We start from the raw sequence: 17,462 nt of genomic DNA, 5'->3' as shown, positions 1-17,462 counted from the left end.
TTGAAGGGTGGTCAGAGACAAAACAGTTAAATAAGAAAGTACATTTTTTCTGGGGAGTTGAAACAGGAACTTTCCATTGTCGATCACAAAAATCTAAGTAATGGTACACTGGTTCCCACAGTTGATCTTATTGAGAAGCTTTTGAACATTTGCCATGAAGGTCATTTAGGGATTGTAAAACCAAGGCCAGAGTAAAATAATTTGAGCCGGTGGTTTCTGGTGCTCAGTACCGGCACTTAATTGTCAGCACTGGACCTTATGACAGCTGCCAGATGGTGGCGCTTCTTGTGTAACTTAGAGATGAGCAGAAAAACAATTTTTTATTAATTCAATATACATTAAAAACAACTAAAACCTGCCGCCCAAACTATTCTTACTGCTTCGGGGGCTTCGAACAGTCTGAATTTTCATGCTTGGCAGGGGGAATGGGTTGTGCAAGCTTGGTGGCCTCCTGAAGAGGGCCCGGCACTTCTTTTTTTACAAATTAAGCACTGGTCTCGCTCTTATGGCTCCTGAGATATTAAAGGCTGAAGTCCTGATGGCCGCATGCCCGTGGTTTGCGTTCTTCTTGTTCATCTGGTGAGTCTGTGGGGCCACTGGATTCCCCCTGTTCCATTATTGCACTTGCCCTACAAAGGCCTTGACAACCCTCGGCCAGTTCCAAGGTACTGACCCCACTGGTCTTGGTGCCTCTGGGTGTACTGGGGGTGTCCCCTCAGCTCCAGCAGCCAAGCTTCTCCTGCCATGAGCTGTGACTTGGTCTTCACTCCATGAACCCCTGTGGCCACTGACTGTTGCACACTTGGCAGCCATGCGAGCTGCTGAGGATGTCTAAGCCTTCCCCATAGACTAACAGCAGCGTGTCCCATGTTATTTCTAGCAGCTTCCGCATAAGCATGATCTCTGTGTGTCCTTCCCCCACTCCTCCCCGCGTCATCTGACTCATCCTTCTCCTCCTCCCCCTCGCCTTGCCCTCTTTCCCTCCCCTCCTCTAGCTCCTCGTCCTCCCACCTCTGCCTTGCTGTCTTTCTCTCCCCTTTCTCTGACTCCTCCCCCCACCCCACACCCACAGAGAGCAGGTGCCCTCCCTATCTCCTGTGAGATTAGAGGGAACTTCCTGGTGCATAGATGAGTGATCCAACCGTGTTGGAAAGCCCCGGCATGTCCCAAGAAGCGGAAAGAAGCGGTGTCTTCCCCAGGTTTACAAAGTGGCATCGCTGAGGGCACTCAGCCTGTCTCATACATTTAAAAACCACCCTCCCCCATTTCTGTTTTCCAGATGTTTGAAGTCCCTTCATTCATATCAGTCATGTGCTCTGAGGGCAGCCTCCACCCTTCACAGGCGCACACTTTATACCATGGAAAACAACCGTCCCGATACCTCTCCGTTATCAGTGAACTTTGTAAGGGTGGCTCAGTCATGATAAGATAGTCCTAGCAGGGTACAGTCATGATAGGGTATAGTTATGATACAGTACAGTCATGCATGAGAGGGTACAGTTATGATAGGGTAGTCCCACTAGGGTAGAGTCATGATAAGTTGCAGTCACACTAGGGTACAGTCATCCTAGGGTGCAGTCATGCTACGATATAGTAATGATAGGGTATAGTCCCGATAGGGTGCAGTCATGCTAGGGTGCAGTCATGATAAGATACAGTCATGCAAGGCTACGGTCATGATAAGATACAGTCATGCTAGCTGGGAGTCATGTTAGCAGGAAGTCATGCTAGGGTACAGTCATATAGGGTGCAGTCATGCTAGCGGCGAGTCATGCAGTCATACTAGTGTACATTCATGCTAGGATACAGTCATGATAAGATACAGTCATGCTAGGGTGCAGTCATGCTAGAGTACAGTCATGCTAGGGTACAGTCATGATAAGATACAGTCATGCTAGGGTGCAATCATTCTAGAATACAGTCATGCTAGATTACAGTCTTGCTAGGGTACAGTCATGATAATATATAGTCATGCTAGCGAGGAGTCATGTTAGCAAAGAGTCATGCTAGGTTGCATTCATGCTAGAGTACAGTCATGCTAGAGTACATTCATGATGAGATACAGTCATGCTAGAGTACAGTCATGCTAGGGTACAGTCATGCTAGCGTACTGTCATGCTAGGGTACCATCATGATAAGATTAAGCCTGGGCGTAGTTATGGTAGCACTATGCGTAGCTACGCTAAGTGCACTTCGCACTACGCAAGATACATGTAGCGCTACGCGAACTGCGTAGTAAGCTGTTCGTAATGATTGCACAGTGCCGGATGCTTGTCCGCACTGTGCAATCATTGCAAACGGCATCTTGCACAGTGCAAGCGGTCGTTTTCTGCCGCTCAAGTAGATTTTTACTCGAACGCCAGCTTTCTCAACGCGGACTGGTAGTTTCTCATTGCAAGCGGTCGCGAGCATACGCGACCACTCACAATGAGAAACCTGACCTCCCCGCGTTGAGAATCTCGCCGGGAGGTTTATTTTCCACGCTCTCGATCGACAACTTGATGTTGCTGATCGCGAACGAGGAAAAAGTCTCACCGGGATGTCGTTTTGCTCACTCGCGGTCGGCAACTTGACGTTGAAGACCGCGAGCGAGCAAAAAATGCTAAATACCCTACGGTATGCGATTTTTCACTGTGCTACGTGCAATTCGCATAGTGCAAAGTAGCACAAACTACACTAACTTTGTGAGCGTAGCGTAGTTGCCCGTCCAGGGTTAGATAAGATGAAGTCATGCTAGCAGGAAGTCATGTTAGCGGGGAGTCAAGCTAGATTACAGTCATGCTGGGATGCAGATAGCTACGGTGCAGTCATGCTAAGATATATTTTAATGCTAGCGGAGAGTCATGCTAGGGTGCAGTCATGATGAGATACAGTCATGCTAGCGGGGAGTCATGCTAGAGTGCAGTCATACTAGGGTACAGTCCTGATGAGATACAGTCATGCTTGTGGGGAGTCATGCTAGAGTACAGTCATGCTAGAGTACAGTCATGCTAGAGTACAGTCATGATAGAGTACAGTCATGATAGGGTACAGTCATGATGAGATACAGTCATGCTAGCGGGAAGTCATGCCAGAGTACAGTCATGCTAGAGTACAGTCATGCTAGGGTACTTTCATGAAAAGATACAGTCATGCTAGTGGGGAGTCATGTTAGCAGGAAGTCATGCTAGGGTGCAGTCATGCTAGCATGCCAGGGTACAGTAATGCTAGGGTGCAGTCATGCTAGGATAAAGTCATGATAAGATACAGTCATGCTAGCGGGGAGTCTTGCTAGGGTGCGGCAATGCTGGGATGCAGATATGCTATGGTGCAGTCTTGCTAGGGTTCAGTCATGCTGGGATGCAGATATGCTATGGTGCAGTCTTGCTAGGGTTCAGTCATGGTAGAGTACAGTCATGCTAGGGTACGGTCATGGTAGGATAAAGTCATGATAAGATACAGTCATGCTAACGGGGAGTCTTGCTAGGGTTCAGTCATGCTGGGATGCAGATGGCTATGGTGCAGTCATGCTAGGGTGCAGTCATGGTAGAGTACAGTCATGCTAGGGTACAGTCATGGTAGGATATAGTCATGATAAGATACAGTCATGCTAACGGGGAGTTTTGCTAGGGTGCACTCATGCTAGAATACAGCGAGGCTAGAGTATAGTCATGCTAGGGTACAGTCATGATAAGATACAGTCATGTTAGTGGGGAGTCATGTTAGCAGGAAGTCATGCTAGGGTACAGGAATGCTAGCATGCTAGGGTACAGTAATGCTAGGATACAGTCATGCTAGAGTGCAGTCATGCTAGGGTACGGTCATGATAAGATACAGTCATGCTAGCGGGGAGTCATGCTAGGGTGCACTCATGCTAGGGTAAAGTCATGCTGGGATGCAGATACGCTACAGTAATGCTAGGGTGCCAAAAAATGTCCCCTTCCACATAATTCCATTGGCCCTGGTCCTGCTACAATTCAAAAACTCTTGATTACTTTCACCAGCCAGGACCCAACAGTAGGAGGTTCGAGGTGGGCACCCCATTGTCAAACAAGGGGGCACAATTACGGTGTACACCTGTGTATGAGAGCACCAAAGGTGTCCCTGAGAGCACAGGAGTTGTTGTTTGGGGACTACATAGATCAAGGGACAACCAGCACAGACAGCAGACACCAACATCTACCCTCATGCAGCGTCCTAACAGGATGAGAGTTCCATGGAGCAAGGCATTATTTGCGGTGCCCATAGTCAAGGTTCAGATGGGCTATGGGACATGTTTCTGTCGTGGGAGGGGCCTCCCAGAGGATCTAGAAGTATCTTTCATTATTACCCTACAAAGGATAAATGAAGATAAACGTTGGTCCATACATAAATTAGGGGTCCAGGTTCATGGTATTTTTTTTTTTTTAACATTTCCATATTTTTTTCCCATCTTATTGGTATTTATCCGTATTTATTTTGTGTTTTTTCGAATATATGGATTCATAAGATGGTATATATCAGCATTTATTTAACTGATAAACATGCTCTCATGCTTTGCTGACTGTCGCATTTTAGGAAATAGAGCCGCCACATATAGGAAAACACAACACCTTAAGGTAAATAAGAGCATTATAATGCAAATATATGTTAACATACACCTGCATTTAGGGAAACCTTAACCTATTTTTAACTTCCCATGCTGCCTATCTGCTCAGCTGCTGTCCTAGGAATCACGAAAAACAGCATAGAAAGTCACCGACAAGAAGCACACTTTTCTGTGTTTTTCTGCTTTTAAAAATAAATACATACAGGAAACACTTTGTTTTCTGTCTGTAATTATCTGTAAAAATCAGTAAAAACCGAAAACCAGGAGCCTTATACATAATCAATAACTCCATGGAGAATCGCCTACAGATCTGGCGGAGTAACTACATGTTATGATAAACCACAATATGTTAATTTCATCTTAATAAGTGCGGCCAATTGCCTTGGTGCCAGCGGTATGAAACCAATGTAAATCTCTTCCGGCACTGCAGGATGCAGTTACCAGTTTGAAAGCTTTGCAGTGGGCACACAGTATCGCAGAAGCCAAAGCCCATAGCTCTGGCATTCCAAATCCAAGCTGCTAGTGCCTAGAAGTACCTGCTCCCTGTTCAAGCCTTTCTTTACCTGGGCCCCTTCAGAAGTAGAGCTACAGATGGAAGTAGAAGCTGAGGCAGCCTACTATATCCGATGTTCTTGCCAGTAGGGCCGCTGTCCGGTAAAAGTGGCGGGGATGGGACGATGGACAGACAAAATGCGTACCCGACGCATTGTCAGTCTTCCACTCCTCCCTGGCTCCAGGTCGCTGCAGGCTTAGGCTCCCAGACCTCCCTGAGTCAACCTGGATGCTGCTCTCATGCTCACTACGCCACTGGAGTCAAGCTATCCTGGCTGATAGCCAGAAACCGGTCCTAGGATGCTTGATTCCGGTCCAGGGAAGACATGGCTTGGCAGTTCGGGCTGGACTGTTCCCATGAGGCACAGGGTCAAGACTGATTTGCATATGGCCATGTCTGAACTGGGGTGGCGTAGTGGGCAAAAGAACGATGGATTTAACCCAGATCTCTTGACTGGGGGAGAATGTCTGCATTGTCAGCATTCCGTCCATCATTTGTTTGTTGTAACGCTCATGCTGCTGGCAGCATGAGAGCGGCATCAAGATTGGTCAGAGGGCCCTCAATTGGCGCTCCAGTGAGACTGTGAGCTTGTGCCTGCTGACTCCAACCCAGCAGCCTCGCTCCGGCTGGACACAGATTCAGTGTGCATGTCGGTGTGGCCGTCCTGAGATGGCCGGCGAAACCCTCATATGCACTGAAGGCAATGTGTGCAAACCACTCCCCTCAGTGCCTGTCATCCCCCCTGGCCCCACCCTGAAAGACTCAGTCAGTAAACAAAATACAACAAAAATAATCCCAGGTTTATTATCATTTTTTTGTTGTTGTTTTTTTAAGCTGCTGGTAGGGGGTGGAAAGCTCCTCCGCCAGCCGCTGCTGGTTCTCGGGGAGAAAGATTGGGATGCAATTTTTTTTAAAAATGTGTATTCTGCCCCGGAATTTAAACTCAATGCTCCACTCTACAGAAACACAACAAAGAAGATCTAAGGGCTGAGTCACGTGGTCTCTGTTCCTGAAATCCATTCGCTGGGACCAGTCACATTTTTCAGTCTCTCAAGGTGGCCAGTTGATAATCTTCATAGCTAATGAGCGCGTTGGAATGTTGAGAGCTCCATCGAAGACAGTGAAGTGGCTCAGAGCTCCTAATGGCTGGCAAAGCCCTTCTGCTCCAACATTCCAATACTTGTCTTTCTGATTCTCTCTTTTTAATTTAGAACATGCTGTCCCTGGCGGGTGGAATGTTCTAATAGCCTTATAGCCAGGACCACTGGCATTATACCTCAGGCGAGCATCAAAGTATGCAGCAGGCTTGAATAAATTATGTCACCAGTAAAAGGCAAAAGTATGCAGCATAATGCAGCTCATTTTCTGACAGTATTACTTCATTATTTTGCAGTTTTACACATGGTAATAAAGTCTGGGCAAAGTTTTCACATCATTAGTGCCAGCCCTATTGTCTCATACTTAAACGGTTGTTAAAGGCTCTCTCCTTCTTTTCGGGGCCTTTAACAACCATTATTGCCCTGGGTAGTGAGCTATAACACCAAAATAGACTTTGTTCACAAAGTTAGTACAGAACAGCACAGGAGCCACAATATAAATGCCAGCATTTGTAAAGCGCACAGCTACCTTCGGAGAGGTGTCCCGGCGCTGGGGGCCGTCGTGAAGATTGAGCACGCTATTGCTGGTCTGGGCTAACCTGCCGCCGGAGCCTGGGATCGAACTGTGAACACTGTGGTCCAGAGTCAGGCAGCCTGGCCGCTGCGCCACACCTCTTCCACTCGTTTTGGGTTGGTCAAATAGTGTGATATGTGTCCTCAGAGATCAAAGTTAGAAACTACCCACTTTCACAAGTGCTGAGAACTTGGTATCTATCTATGTGTCTTTATCAGAAGTAATTCCCAGATTAATATTTAGGGATACTGCATTGGAGTGCTAGAAGAAACTAACAAGACAACTTGTTGGAGTCAAAGATGAAAATGACCCAACAAAAGAGCATCAGTTTTTGAGGGGTACAACCTGAATTTTACTGTTGGCATGCAGTCTCCCTGAGAGTTCCTGTCATCTGTTTCTGAAGAGGGAAGGTTAACCAGTGACTGAATATAATCAACACAGCTGCATTTAAAAAAAATCTTAATTAAAGATTTAAGTCAAAATTCAGCTCATCACAATATTCTATGCCTTATCGAAAATCATACAATGGTGGTAATGTGATAGTCCAAGAACTTCTGGGCAACCTGACAGTCTGGAATCTTGCCACCTGCAGAACCCTTTGCATCCAGACTCCTGGAAGGGGCATGTGTAGAGCCCGGCACCTATAAATGCTTAGGATTGCATTTTATTTTTTGACCAGAGAGGAAAGTCCTTGCCTGCTGGCCCTATTGCCCCTTTCCGTTGCCCTCAGTTTTGCGGATGATGACCGTGGTGTTGCACGCTGCTCATGTTTAGTATTTACACGTAAACTTCGTGCAAGAGTAATTCTTATAGTGTTCCACAACCAGACGTCCAGGTCTCCCCAGGGTTCTCCTAGTGGTGGGCGGCAGCTGCTTTCACTCGCTAATATTTGGGACTCAATATCCTGGTGGTACAGGATACAAGAAACGTGGTGAAAAATTGGCCCTGAGAATGAAAGAGCATACTCATTCCGAGAAGACAAGCGTGTGCACAACAGTTGCGAAAGACACTGAGTGTATTGAACACAACAGGTTAACAGCTGAGCTAAAACAAAAATGTACGGTTGCCATGCAGTCTGTTTCTTATTTGGGACATGAAGTGAGCAAAAAAGTAATCTTGGCCAAGAAGGTATTGGTGGATGCCATAAGGGGTGCCCCTGTGTGCCAGGATGATGTTATGTGTGATGGAACTTTATTCAAAGTTTGAGTGACTCTTTTCTAGGAAGACTCCTGAACTGAGAGAGTTGTTTAAAAATAAGAACCAGTTTGAGTGGAGCAAGAACCTTCAAGGAATTAACAAATGTATTAAAAATGACATGTGCAAGGAAACACCTCTTAAGGGTTTTGATCTTCATGCCAAGACTGTGTTGAGCACAGACGCCAGTGGAAGAGGGTTTGGGGCTGGGTTTACTGTTCCCTTCAATAAGAACTGGATGGCAAGCAAGTCGCTGTATTTTTGCCCCATGCTCCTAACCCCTAGGGAGCAGCGCTGCTCGGTCATTGGACGGGAGATGTTGGCACGCATCTTGGGACTGCAGCATTTCAGGTAGTACGTGTGGGGGACTCCGTTTAGCATCACAACGGGCCATAAACCTCTTACTAAAGTATTTCGATTATTATGAAGGGGTTACTCAAAGCCACGCCTCGCATTCCTTAGGGTGTATCTGAGGTTATTTGATTAGGATGATGTTGTGAGCGTGTTCCTCGGGTTAAGAACAGAGTGGCCGATATTTGTGTAAACAGAAGCCCCCTTCTGAAGAGAGAATGTTGAAGTGATCCAACAGTGATTGGTGGGAATGTGCAGTTGTGAGTGTAGAGTTGCAGGGACAGTCTGCTGTCTCTGAGAGTGTATGGAATGAGAGCTTTATCAAGCACTGACGTTGGTAGAGGAGAGGGGTCATATTAAGTAAGGGTGCCTGGACAAGTAGTGATGAGTGAAAGAGGTTTGGGAAGCAAGCCTGGCATTGAATGCGGAGTCGGGGTCCCTTATGAGGGGAGATAATGGTGTGCCTCCTCTCAGTGTCAGACAACGCAGCCTCAAGATTGATCAGGTGGGGCATCTGGGTATGGCCAAAAACGAGAACCAAAGACCACTATTGGTGGCAAGGGACTGGTGCTTCAATTGAAAGGTTTGCGTGTTGTGCTGGGGGATCCCTAAAGGCACCCACCAATTGTGAGTGTCACGAATGTGGGTACGTAAATCTCAGGGTTTTTTACGCCCACCTCTTATTCTCATACTGTGCCCAGATTTACCATATATAGATACGTTGCGTCCCATCCCAGATACCAAAAATGTATCCAAATGTGTTTGTGAATTTATTTTTGTTGGTCAGACATTTGTGTGGTTAAAAAGGCAGAATCAAATGGTGCACAAAAATGTTAGATTATGTTTTCCAAAGAGAAGTTTTTCCAAATCTATTCTTTGCGAAAAAGGGTCTCAATTCAAGTCGGGGCATTGGAGGACCTTTGTCTTGTGCAATAGGATTGTACATTAGTGTATTTCTCTTTACCACCCTGCATGGCATGGTACGGTGGAGTGTTTCAACAGAGTGAGCATGGCATTATACTAAGAGCGATCAAAAACAGAGCGTGTTAGGGATTGGAAGTGATGAAAATGATTGAGCCTATCCTGTCACCCCCACTATCAGAGATTTCATCCCTTTCAAACTTTGAGAGGAACGAGCCTTCCAAGAAAGCCACCTTTGATCGGATGTTTGTGGGAAGACAAAATGAAAGATGCCATGATATGTAAGGAGGAACATCAAGAAGGCCCTGGATCATTCCATGGAATATTGTGATTGCAAACACAGGACCAGGGGTGTGGAGGTGGAAGAAGGACAATGGGTGTGCGTGAAAAAAGGAGTAAGAGCTAAAAAAAAAAAAAGTGTACAGCACTTTTTCACCACCTTTGAGGATTTTTAAGTTGTTTCTTAATTCCATCAGGCCAAGCAAGGGCAATGTGTGGAATGTCAGCAGGCTGGCTAGATGTTGTGTAAACCTGTCTGGGAGCTGTTTGTCAAGCCTTGTTATGCTGTCCCAGGATAGTGTTTAGAAATTGTGATTCTGGATGGTGACAACGTGGGTCTCTTCGATGGGGATGTGGTGCTGGAGGGGTGTGGCTGAGCTTCCCGGCGTGGGTTCTTCTGATTTTAGGAAAAGCGTGCATGTCACAAAATCAGGCAATTAGTGTACTTCCCTAAAAAAATGACTGACTATGGGGTGAAATGATTCTCCGCTTTATTTTACATTAAGTTTTTATCATGATTTATGACATTCTTGGTCCATATGAAATAAGAGCTTTAATTTGTAAGTGTGTATTTTTTATTACTTTGGGTATGGTGGGGAGCGTGTAGCGTTGCATACTGCTTGCGCTAAGTGTTTACATGTGAGCCTCTAGAGTTCCACCTCTAGAACTCCAGTTCCCTCAAAGGTTCTTCCAGAGGTAGTTGTTCTGGGAGTCCTTGGTCTGCGGCTGCTGTTCAGGGTCTCGGTGGATTTACTAATAATGCTTTGAACTCTGTTTTATGTGTCTGGTGTTACTGGAGACAACAATAACATTTGACTGGTCTGCCCATCAGAGGTTGTCTGATGGACAGACCTATGTTTCACTGGTTCTCACACTTCTTCCAAGGAATGCCTCAAACTCTGGCCCTGGGGATTTCAGGTCGGATTCCACTGCACCCATTTGTAAGGTCCACATGTGTTTCCCATATCGCACATCCGGTTTAATGTCTATATAGGTCTTGTGTTACGGTGTCCTCTTCAGGGCTTTTCTGCTTGTCTAACTGCAACTGAGACCAGGAAAAACTGAGACTGTGTCTGATCATCTCCAAGTTTAGAAAATTTCACTCAACGAGGTCAGCACTTTGCAATTTGTTTCTTACTCCTCATTATAATGTTTAACTCTAAATGTATTCAGGGGTTTGAAAGGGTCCCTAGTAGAACGGATCGCGCCAAGGATAGAGCTGTCTTTTACCAAGGTGTATCTGCATCTTGTCTTCCACATCTGAAACCCCCGGCAGTGGTTGTGGCAGACCATTGACAGGTTCTAGATGGGATTACTGTGAATGACTTGGTGCTGGCCTGCCCAATGAAGGGTTGGATAAACAGTGGCTTCTAGGATGTGGAGACCACATTTAGATCTGTGACAACCCCTCATTACCAGTAAGACAGTCAAGTCTGCGCCAACCCTTCAACACCTGTACCACATTCAGATCTGTACCACCCCCTCAACACCGGTAACACAGTGCCATCTGTGCCAACCCCTCAATACCGGTACCACATTTACATCTGTGCCAACCCCTCAATGCTGGTAGGAGCCACAGTGAGATTTGTTCCACCACTTAAATGAGGGTGGCAGCAGCCTCAGTCAGATACATGCCACCCTCTCAATGCCAGTTGCAGCCACAGTCAGATACGTGCCACTCCCTCAATGCCAGCAACAGCCACAGTCAGCTCTGTGCCACCCCTGAATTCTGGTACCACAGTCAGATCTGTGCCATCCCCTCAATGCCAGCAACAGCCACATTCATATCTGTGCCACCCCTGAATGCTGGTGGAAGCCACAGTCAGATCTGTGCCACCCCCTCAATACCAGCAACAGCCACTGTCAGATCTGTGCCACCTCTCAATGTTGGTAGGAGCCACAGTCCGATCTATTCCACCACTTGAATGAGGGTGGCAGCAGCCACAGTCTGATATGTGCCACCTTCTCAATGCTAGTTGCAGCCACTGTCGGATATGTGCCACCCTCTCAATGCTAGTTGCAGTCACAGTCGGGTATGTGCCACCCTCTCAATTCTAGTTGCAGCCAGAGTCAGATCTGTGCCACCACTGAATGCTGTTAGCAGCCACACTGAGCTCTGTGCTACCCTTGAATGCCGGTACCACAGTCAGATCTGTGCCACCCCCTCGATGCCAGCAACAGCGACAGTCAGATCTGTGCCACCCCTGAATGCTGGTGGCAGCCACAGTCAGTTCTGTGTCACTCTCTCAATGCAGGTACCACAGTCAGATCTGAGCCACCCCCGCAATGCCAGCAACAGCCACAGTCAGATCTGTGCCACCCCCACAATGCCAGCAACAGCCACAGTCCGATCAGTGCCACCTTTTCAGTGCCAGAACCGGCCAGATCCAATTTAATATATCCTGTTTGACCAACAAAGTCCAAAAGAGAAGACGCTCAGCTATCTCATCACTAAATAAACACAAGTTTGCCCAAACCTCCCCCCCCCCCCCCCCCCTCACTGTCCACCCAACGTCCCCTCCCCCTCCTAATGCTAAAGGACGCTGCTCTGGCACAGCCTGACTCCTCGCGTTCAGGCGCTACTCGAAAAAACATCACTGTTCCCTTTAGTAATGGGCTCCTATCTGATCTATGCGATTGGCCAAATGTGACTTTTTCCAGGGTGCAAGCGTAATCTGCCATGTCAGTAAATAAATAATTGATCCTTACATTAATTCCGCATGGATTCATCCTGTCCTTCCATATCCTTCATCCAAATGGCCGATCAGGTAGGTGTCCTACGGGGGTTCACCGTTGACCGTGCCATAGTGTACCTGACCACTGGGTGGCACTGCTGACATTGACACACAGTAGCTAGCACCCTGCTACTTTTGTACCTTTTTATTACCCCCACGCAGCCGGAGACTTCCTTATCATCGGTTCAGCCGTTTACAGAGACACCAGCCGTGTCACATGCTAATTCACAGGGTTGTGTGTTTTTGCGCTCCGTGTGCCAACACGTCATCAGACATGCGCATTATTTGCGGGTGTCATTGTTTGGTAGCCGCCCTTATGACATTTAAAATATGATTCATGTGACCCCTTCTGTTTACGTGTTTGTACGAATTCGCTGCTACTAGAGCTGCGCGCGTTAGGCTTGGTCATGCGGAACCAGCATCTGACCTTTTGAGAAAAGCGTGGGGGTCACGTCGAGTCCACAGACCCCGTCAGGCCGCGCCGTAATATAGCCAGGTTGTGGTTAGTTCAGTTAATGTATATGATCTACCCCATTTCAGAACTAAGCCCGCGGTTTCACTCCTGCAATGCCCAAAGTGAGCACTAGGTGTCCCTCAAGGCCATGTCATACCACAACTCCACGTTAGGAGCCACTATACCCGACTGCATACCATAACTGTCCACTGGGTGATGATGGTACTGACAGTGCATACCTTAACTGACCGCTGGAAGTTTGGGGAATCACTAACCCTTTGTGCCTTTTTCAACTTTTCAACAATTTTTTGACTGATATGTAAACTTCATCCACCCTAGGCGAAGTTCCTTGCTGTATTCTTTAGGGCTGGCATTTGAGAAAGACTTAAAAGCTAAACCTCTTTCAAACAGCTATTGTTTTCACACACATCATACACAAGGAGGGGCTTTTTACTAGCAGGCTACAGCAATTGGTTTGTTAAACTGTCATTCGTGCAGAGACATCTTAAGGATTTTCGGGGCTCCGTAGCCAAAAGTATTTTGGGGGGCCCTTTTCGAAACAGCTCTGCATTTATGATCCAATCTCAGCTCTTTCATGTCCTTTTTGGCTTGGGTCACTGACAGTCCACAGGCACGCCCGTCCATATTCTAAATGTGTTTCCACCTAATATTCAGGGATAGTGACCGGTGTTTTTAATATTGTAACACAGCAGCGGCTCACAAATATTACTGCAAATAATCTCTGCGAAACCCTCGCACTTCTCGTATGTGAAGCTCAGTTTTGGAAATGGATGTTGCATGAAACATAAACACAACATTTTTCTGCAGAATATCTGTAATAGGCCCTCACACATCACCCACATTAAAATAAATCAAAGGAAAACGGTATTTAAAACAATCTGTTTAAGAATTATTCAAGGTCCTTCTGCAGAACAGAGCTGGCTCTATTGGGCCGCCCTGAAAGGCTGGGGTCCTGGGCCAGAGGCCACTTTGCCTATGCCTTAAAACGTCTATGCATTCATGCCTTGCTTCCACCTACCACAGGATGCAGTGAGCCAACCCACTTTACCCATTGGGTGCCTGCACAAAGCCCTCGTACATTGTTCATGTCCACCTAAAAATAATGGGTCCATTCTCCTCAGTGCCCAAGTAGGTTCAAAATATTGATTTATTTTATTATATTTATTTTTTATATTAACTTTCAGTCATTTTTATTTTGGTTTCCCTTCGGGTGCCTCGTTAGAAGGTGATTTATTTCTTATCTACCTTTTAAAGTTGCTGTTACATTAATTATTTACATTGTAATTAATATTATTTTATTACGTTAAAATAAATAAAACTGTAATAAATTCCTTAATATGAAAGTATAGTAAAATGATAAGGAACAGGAAAAATGTGCAGGCTGTACATAAAATGACTCAAGAGTTAGTTAAAAAGGTAGTTTTAGCATTAGAGTATGTTACAAGGTTTAGGGGTTGGTCCGTGGTTTATTCCACGGTTTGTTTCACTTAAAGAGTTTTTAGAGACTAAAATGGGCGACTCCACCCTATGAGAAGTCATCATCCTGAATATCGCGAGAACGGCCCTAAGGGCTGGAAATGATAAGTTACGGCGCAAAAGCGTCATCGCAGCGCAGTGCCACATAGAGCGACTAATGGCACAGACAAGTTGTGTTTCTCATGGTCCTCTCTTCACCTACCACAAGTTTTCAACCCAGGTTCTTTATTCTGTTTCACAAAATAAGTCGGAGTATGTAGAACAATGTCAAACTTTATGAAGAATGATGTGTGGATGTTGTAAAAATTGATGTCCACTGGGGTGCGAGGATCTCCTAGGACCTTTCTGAAAACCTACATGAAAACTCAGCGAGGTCCAAGGAGTGGAAATGAGCATACCGCAATGCTTGTACTGATTTTTAGTGGCAGGAGCTCATTCCACGCTGAAAGATCAGCAGAAGCGGCAGCATGTGACACGCCAGAGGGCACTGCTGCTCGAGTTGGTTTTGCTGCCACTCGAGCAGATTTTCTACTCGAGCAGCAGCTTTCTCAAAGCGAGCTGTCGTGACTGCCGGCGCGGGAAAAATCTCGCCAGGTGCCCTCCTAACAGCCGATAATCACACTGGGGGACACCAATTCTCGCTCACCAACTCACCATTGGCGTGCCATTCCCGATAAAAAACTCTGCCACACAGTGGTAGGTGGAGTTTGGCCAGAACTCAGAGCTACAAGGCTAACGTGGAGCGGCCAAAACTCCGCCAACTCAGCCGGTGGAGCAGAATTTATCGTGCACCCCTAGTCAGGAGTCACCACTGCCTAAAAGTAGTGATATCTCCTGGCCTGTCACCTGCAGTCAACAACTCCCGGCGTCCTTGGGTATTGAAGGATGGAGCCATTCCTCAGTTAGGGTGATCCCAAAATTAATATCGCAACATCTGGTTTTAGTTGAATTATTCCAATACCTGTGACCTTCTGGTAAACCTATCTTTAATTTCATTAAGTCTAGTATGTCTATAAACTAGGGAAGGGTGTTATCTTTGGAATGTTTGGTGATAGCCACTAGCTACCAGTGGCCATAGGTTACAGTAAGACTCATATCAATGCTGAGGAAGCTCAGCGGTTTCCCTAAAATCCAAGAGAGTATTTTTTATCCAGAGCTGAACGAATAAAAGTGACATAACTGTACATTGTTATCCCCTTGTTGATGTTGTGATGTGTGGTGTGGTGTTGTGGCAGGTTTGTTGCCACAGTTGTGGCTCAGGGCATGCATCCACTACCCAGCACAGGGGTGTTGATGTGGACTATGCATGAAGCCATGATCAGTAAAGGCCAGTTGGTACTGGGCACAGGGGCCCCACTTGTAATTCCATTTGAGTTCAGCATTAGGTGCTCAACATGCAGAGTCAATGCTCCGGGGACGCCTCCGCTCTAACTTTGTTGTCAGCTCTCAGGTGTCTTGCATGTCTCCTTTGTGGCTCAGTAGTGTGACTATAAGACCTGCAGAGCAATTGTGAAGGGTCCTCTGGTGGTTGCTTATACTACCAGGACATCAGACAAGTAGCCTTTGTGAACATGCAAGCACTGAAACGTGACCCTGGCATATCTTTTCAGGTTTGATGCCAACCTAGTGGAGACAGGCAACACTCCGTTCCAAGATCTAGGAATGCCAGGGCAAGTCCACTCATGCCCTTGTTTAAGGCCAGAGACCTCAAAGAAGTGCCTTGAAAGGGGCAGCATATGTTGAGATTCTGGAGGAGCTTGAACAGACTTGCTCAAAATACGCAGTGTGGAAATGTACAAAGATTTGGCTCAAAACCACTTGGGGGATTTGAAAAATTCTACCTGGGCTGAGCTGGAGGAGTTGGCTTGGTCCTGGTCAGAAGCTGTCTTTTCTCTTCAGTCCAGACGTGAGTAGAACACTCACGTGTGAACAGGTGCCAAAGAGTAGCAACTCGCGGTTCGTTCCAAAGTGAGTCAAACCTTTAGTTCTCTTTATCTCGTCTATGCTGGGGCACTGCCGTTAGCTGGCAGACACTAGAAACACAGACACCCTAGTTTAAGCTGTTTCTAAGTTTACAAGTCACAGTAAATGTTCAACCATAAGTGGTACCACGTTGGCTCCAATGGTACTGCAAGCAATTTGACCCCCCCTAGCAAACGGAACGTGTCTCCCAGGATATTGAAAGAAAGAGAGGGAAACCTACCTGGGCAAACCGATCATAGTGCATCTGTGAATCAGGGGCCTTGGGCCGGAGTGGCCCACTGCACTGAACTGTGGACACACAACCAGATGTCAGGGGCTCTGCTCGAAGTTTTCTACCCTGCCAAAGCTGGGTCCAGTTTCTTACTTGCCTACGGGTCAATGGCTTCCTTGCTGTGCATCTGATCCTTGCGCACCTCTCAGGCTGGGAAATGTGTGATGCAGGCTCCACAAAGTCAGAAAGTGGCGCACGCAACATTTGTCAGGCCTCTTGAGGACACTTCCATTTCACCACTGGGTGACTGTCCTCACCAGAGCTGGACTGTGAGCCAAAACCACCCCAGGCAAAAATGTTCAAACCAGCCACGCTCCCTTCCTCTCTCTTTCCATTTTCTCTCTTTCTCTTTTTCTCTTCCTCTTCTTCTCTGTGTCCCTTGTTGTGCCAGGTGCCATACGCCTCCGAGAGCTGGCATCGTAGTCCATAGCCTTCAACCTATTAAAACTGCCCTTTAGAGGCTCCAGAGGTCCATGTACGATGGGCGATACGAGCATCCCGGCCTTGGTCCACGTTACTCACTACGGGGTGGTAGGGCGACTGTACACAGGTTCTCACTGAGGGGGCAGAGTAAGTCTATCACTAGCTGTAGTCCTTGGCTGGCTCCAGCACGCCCAGAACCCTTTCGATGTGCTGTCCATCTTGCTTCTCTAGTTAGGCCCCGATCAGCTGGACTTCAGGTCCTTTCGCTTCTTGGACAGGCTCTCTCCATGAGTCATTTTCCATGCACAGGCGGGATCTGGCTGCTAATGGCCAAGTCACGGACGTGACTTGGACAGGCAAGAAAATCAGTTTACGGGGCCAATCTCTAAGCTCGATGTGGATTGCAGACAAGAAACCAGTCTGTGGAGAAACCACAGCGAGCAGGTTCCCGTAAAACGGAGACAAAATGGCCGTCGCAGGAAACTGCCATTTTGTACTACATGTAACATGCACTTCAAAAACTCACTATCATTAGATAAACTATATAAGTGCAAACAAACATC

At 46.8% G+C, this 17,462-nt stretch overlaps 2 long non-coding RNA genes across 11 annotated transcripts in view; one reads left to right on the top strand and one right to left on the bottom strand.

The window, feature by feature from the left end:
- Nucleotides 1-12,370, bottom strand: part of LOC146808946 (uncharacterized) — a 109,480-nt gene extending 97,110 nt beyond the window's left edge. Inside the window, exon 1 of the long non-coding RNA XR_014966297.1 lies at nt 12,246-12,370. This is a non-coding gene — a long non-coding RNA (uncharacterized LOC146808946). The remainder of the gene's footprint in view (nt 1-12,245) is intronic.
- LOC146808945 (uncharacterized) overlaps nt 1-17,462 on the top strand; it is a 588,451-nt gene that overhangs the window by 18,071 nt on the left and 552,918 nt on the right. The gene's annotated exons all lie outside the window — the stretch shown is intronic.

Source organism: Triturus cristatus, chromosome 7, assembly GCF_964204655.1.
Source record: "Triturus cristatus chromosome 7, aTriCri1.1, whole genome shotgun sequence".
Taxonomy (NCBI): Eukaryota; Metazoa; Chordata; class Amphibia; order Caudata; family Salamandridae; genus Triturus; species Triturus cristatus.
Note: the sequence above shows the minus strand (reverse complement) of the source record. Positions and strands in the feature narration are given on the sequence as shown.